The following is a 6,000-nucleotide window of genomic DNA, read 5'->3' on the forward strand; positions in this document are numbered from 1 at the left end:
CGAACAGCCAGGTCTTGAGTTGCTTCCTGAAGGCGAGGTGGTCCTGGGTCAGGCGTAGGTGGGACGGGAGGGAGTTCCATGTCTAGGTGGCGAGGTAGGAGAAGGACCGTCCCCCTGTGGTGGCTCTTCGGATGCGGGGGACGCCGGCGAGGGCGTGGCCGGTCGATTGAAGCAGGCGTTTTCGAGCGTAGAAGTTGAGGCGGCTGTTGAGGTATCCTGGGCCTTGGTTGTGTAGGGCTTTGTGTGCGTGGGTGAGGAGTCGGAAGGTGATTCTCTTGTTGACCGGGAGCCAGTGCAGGTCTCGCAGGTGTCCGGAGATGTGGCTTGCGACGGGGGATGTCCAGGATGAGTCGTGCTGAGGTGTTCTGGATCCGCTGGAGTCTCTTCTGGAGTTTGGCGGTGGTTCCGGCGTAGAGGGAGTTGCCGTAGTCCAGACGGCTGGTGACGAGGGCCTGGGTGACCGTCCTCCTGGTCTCAGTGGGGATCCACCGGAAGATCTTACGTAGCATGCGCAGGATGTTGAAGCACGACGAGGAGACGGCGTTGACTTGTCTGGTCATGGAGAGGGAGGAGTCCAGGATGAAGCCCAGGTTGCGTGCGTGGTCTGTTGGTTTGGGTGCGCTGCCTAGGGCGGGGGGCCACCAGGAGTCATCTCAGGCGGAGGGTGAGGATCCCAGGATGAGGACTTCCGTCTTGTCTGAGTTCAGTTTCAGGCTGCTGTTCTTCATCCATTCGGCTACCTCTTTCATCCCTTCGTGAAGGTTGGCTCTGGCGGTGGCGGGGCATGGATGAGGGGGGTCTCGGGGTTCCAAACCTAATACAATACTTCCAAGCTGCTCAACTCCGATATCTGGTGGAATGGTATAGGCCCAAATCAGAAAAGAGATGGCTCTTTCAGGACAGGGCCATGGCTCAAAGGCCCCTCTGGGGAATTCCTTTCTTACCCAGAAAACACCGACCGACTTACATCACTAATTCGCCTATCACACGCACTGTCATGAGAGTCTGGGATGCGATAGCTGTTAAGAGAGGCCTTACTACCTTCCCCTCCCCATTCACCCCCATTTTAGACAATCCAGACTTCCCGCCAGGCAACGACTCCCGCGCCTTCTCACAGTGGCGTGGCACTGCATGCAAATGCGCAGGAGACCTCTTTGACACACATGGCTTTCTCACCCTTTCAGAGATCAAGCTAGGCTACGAGATTACAGACCCTCACCTTTTTCAATATTGCCAACTCCGACATTGGCTTACCGACCCTGCCATTGCTACCCCGGTGGGTCGCCAACTAACATCCTTTGAGAAGTGGCCGTTGATGAAAGAGACTGATCGGCATCTTATATCAGACATATATAAAATGCTTACACCCCCCTTGGCGTTAGGCAAAACAGAAGGTCAGAAACGGTGGGAAGCTGAATTGGGCAGAACATTGACATCTACAGAGTGGAACCAGGTGTACTACAGGGCCTCACACACCACATGCAACACAATGGGTAGAGAAGCAGCCGTGAAATTAGCGACATATTGGCACCTCACACCAGTCCGGCTTCATAGAGGAAATCCAACCCGGAGTGACCTGTGTTGGAGAGGGTGCGGGGAACGGGGCACACTGACGCATATCCTTTGGGACTGCCGCGAGGTCCAGGGTTATTGGGATGTTGTCCTGAATGACATAGACTCCACCTTTAACACCGAAATCCCAAGATTTCCTGCCTATGCCATCTTGGGACTGCCCAACGCACTTTTCCCCTGAAATCTGTCCGAGGTCGCCAAATGGGCATTGCTATGCAAGCAGCTACACAACACATTCTATCACTCTGGGGCTTGACCAACAAGCCCACACATGTGGGATGGCTACACAAACTTTGGTTACACCCTGGGAATGGAACGCATACAAGCTACCCTCACGCACACTACTGACACGTTCCAAAAAGTCTGACAGCCGTTGATATCCCTCTTGTCCAAGGAGTTTAATGAAATAGCTTGCCCTTAATATCTCCGATTGCTGCGCCTTACCAAAACCGCCACTGAAATTCAAGAACCTCAAGTTTGATCACACTACCTCTTATCTGACCAGCGAAAGATGGGTTTCCCGCATATGGCACACTGGTGGGGAGAGGGGGAAGAAGGGAGGTATGGGGGGAGGAGGGGTTTTTGGGATTTGTTCTTCCAATTTTGTTTGCCTATTTTGCCTACCATTTGCATTTTTGGTACCGAAACGATATTACGAGGTACCCACTTCATTTTCTTTCTTGCACAGCATAGAGAAGACGTGCCTGTCTGTCTCGTTCGCTTGGTTCACTTGATACAATTACATTGTAATGTGATGCCTTTCTTTGCTTTCCGGCTCAATAAAATACATTTAAAACTAAAAAGCCATGTCTTTATCTGCTTCCTAAAGGTAGGCAGGGTAGGACTGGCTTTGATGTGGGGGGAAAGAATGTTCCAAAGTTTGGTGGTGGCGCAAAGAAAAGATCTGTCACCCCAAGATCCTTTTCTTGTACGGGGAACAATAAGAAGATTAGCAGAGGAGGAACGTAGTTGTCTGGGCGGATTGTAGGGGCGAAGGGATTGCCTAAGAAAGTCGGGACCGATGGAATGAATGGCCTTATAAGCAATGCAAAGCGCCTTAAACTTGGATCTGCTTCTGACGGGTAGCCAGTGGAGTTGGCGAACTACTTTGGAGATGGGCTTGAATTTGGGAGTGCCTGTCAGCAGCCTGGCTGCAGCATTTTGTATTAGTTGTAGTTTGTTGAGAACTCTTTCTTGCGCGTTGATGAATAGACTGTTGCAATAATCTACTTTGGACATGACCAGAGTACTGATCAATGTTTTGGCGGCTGCAAAAGGGAGGTATGGGAGAAGTTTTTTTATGATCTTGATGATATAGAAAGCTGCTGAGACTATTGAGTTGGCGTGGTGCATGAATGATAACTTAGTGTCAAAGATTACTCCAAGGTTTGTGACTTTTTTGACTGGTGATGGGGGTGGTCCTAATTCTGCTGGACACCAGAGGGAGGACCAAGAAGGTGTAAGATTACCGAAGATCATTACTTCCGTCTTGCTAGAGTTCAGCCTGAGCGAGTTGTTTGCCATCCAGGCACTTATGGCCAACATTCCTTTCTGAAAGTTGGCTGCAACCCTTATCCAGTTGTTGTATATTGCCAACACTAGTTGGGTATCGTCAGCATAGGAAGTTAGGCCCAGATTATAACATTGAATGCCAAATCTGATACATAGATATTAAACAGTGTCGGGCTTAGCGAGGATCCCTGAGGAACACCGCAAGTGAAGGAAAAAGGAGAGAAGGTGAAGTTACCCAGTGTGACTGTTTGTGAGCGGTTAGACAAGAACGATGCAAGAAGGGCTTTGCCCATGTGACTGACACCCAAAGCAGTGACACGGTTGATCAAGATGGCGTGATCGACCATGTCAAATGCTGCAGAGAGGTCCAGCAAGACGAGAACCGCTGCTCCTCCTGCATCCAGGATTTTTAAAATTTCATCAGAAGCTTTAATGAGGGCGGTTTCCGTACTGTGTCCCTTTCGGAACCCAAATTGGGTGTTGTCCAATAAATGGTGTTGCACGATGAAATATGCTAATTGGGTGTTCATGGCTTTCTCTGCAATTTTTGCTGGTAATGGCAGAGCTGCAATAGGTCTGTAACTAGCGGTATCTGTTGGGTCAAGATTTTTCTTTTTGATGAGGGGCTTAATAACCGTCTTTTTCCAGATGGAAGGGTATATACCAGTTTTAAACATAGAGTTAATTATATTGGCCAGGTTGGATCCTATGATAGCAGGGTTAAGTTTAAGAGTACCCGGAGGGCATGGGTCTTCTGGGGATCCTGATTTTATAGCGGGAAGAATATGAATGATGAAATCTGGGTAAACTTGATTGTATTCATCAAAAATTGGGGAGTGAACTGTGTTAGTGAGAGTAGAATCTAAAGGGAAAAGGGGGATAATAGCTTCAATGGTGTCGGTTGGGGAGGTGGTAGACGATTTATTTAATGAAAAATTATTGTATATGGTGCAGACTTTCTCTTGGAAATGTGTGGCTAGTGAGTTACAGAGTGTCTGGGTAGCGGTGATAGGGAGGGTTGATCCTTGCCCCGAGAGCTTTGATACCACTTGGAAGAGTTGTTTGGCAGAGTTTTTTGCAGATGCAATTTGATTGCAGTAAAAATTCCTTTTGGCTGCAATCAGAAGGCATTTGTAATTACCAAGAGATTGTTTATAAAGATCTTTTGGTGTGGGATCATAGTTTAGACGCCAACGACGTTCTTGGTGTCGACATTTTTGCTTTTCACACCTAAGTGTTTCAGTGAACCAAGGGGCAGAGACCGTGAGCCAATTCATGGACCTATGTTTGGTAGGTACAGCCTTATTAACTGTATTGCTAATCCAGCTTGTATAGAGATTAGCCGCCAGCTCAGGATCATCTGGGGGAAATCAGGCTGAAGTGTGAGTAAGGAAGATTGAAACTCCAGGTGGTCGATCTTGCTCCAGGCTTTAAACTTTCTAGGGAGTGGGGGATTTGTGTGGGGGAGGGTATTAGTCTTGGGTTGAATATGAAAAAGGACTGCATGATGGTCAGTGCTAGAACATCTCCTAGGACCATGCGTTGGTCATTGGAGAAAAGTCAGTCTAGTGTGTGTCCGGCTGAATGAGTGGGAGAGGTGACCATTTGTGTAAGACCTACAACATCTAGATCGGCTAATAAGGCTCATTGTTTTAGGCTGCCCATCTTGGTTTTGTCTCTCCTCTAGAACATTGCCTGTTTACTGTATCCTTCCAATTGCTCGTCTTTAAACCTTGTTCTTATCTTGAAGCATTTACTATGCATTCAAAGACAGAGTTCAATTGCAGGCTATGTGTTCCTATGGGGGTTTTGAGTTTACTTTTCTTTCTCTGACTTCAAAGGGAAAGTATTTATGTGACAATCTTGCTGTGAAACCAAAGGCTTTTTTATAGCACACAACAAAAATAATAATTTAGAAAATATCAGAATTAGGAAAGTACAAATAAGTTTATTTTTATTAATACTGAAGTGTGGTAGAAACAAATATTTGAATATGATTAAAACATTTCAATGTACTAGCTGATGACATTTCCACACATTATCATTTCTGCGCAGTAAAACCGTATGTCTGTGCAAATGTAATGGTAATTTCAATTAAAAATGTGTTGACTGTAATATCAGTGCATTACCACACCCTGCATAATCCCCACTATGCCACTCCCCTCTACACCACACCACTCCATTCTAGTACACTCCACTCCACTCTAAGACATGCCACTCCATTGTTTGACACTGCACATCACTTCACTCCATACCACTCCACTCTACGCCGCCACTCTAAGACACTCTCCGACACTCCAAACCACTCCACTGTATGCCACTCTAATCTAATCCCCTCCACGCCATACACTACATCACTCCAATATACCCCACACCACTGTAATATACTCCGATTTACCCAATTCCAATCCAATATACCCCAATCCATTCCCCTCCTTCATTTTAATCAACCCCAATCTACTCCAATCTACCCCAGTACTCTCCACTTTATTCCAATCTACCCCTCTCTATTTCACTATAATCTACCCCAAAGTACCCCACTTCACTCCAATCTATCCTAGTTTACCCCACTCTACTCCAATATACTCCACTCCAACTTCCACTCTCAAACCAGTCTAACCCAATCTACTCCAATCCATTCCAATTTACTCTAATCTATCCCTCTCCACTTCACAATTTACTGCAATCTACCCCACTCCAGTCTACCCCCTCCACTCCACCCCACTCCACTCCAGTGTATCCCAATATACACCCCTCCACTCTGCCCCAATCTACCCCACTCCACTTCACTCTACCCCACTCCACTGTAATCTACCCTACTACAATCTACCCCAATGTACCTCACTCCAAACCAGTCTACACCACTCCATTCCAGTCTTCTCCAATTTAACCCACTCCACTCTAATCTACCCCACT

Source organism: Lissotriton vulgaris, chromosome 7 (genome assembly GCF_964263255.1).
Source record: "Lissotriton vulgaris chromosome 7, aLisVul1.2, whole genome shotgun sequence".
Lineage (NCBI taxonomy): Eukaryota > Metazoa > Chordata > Amphibia > Caudata > Salamandridae > Lissotriton > Lissotriton vulgaris.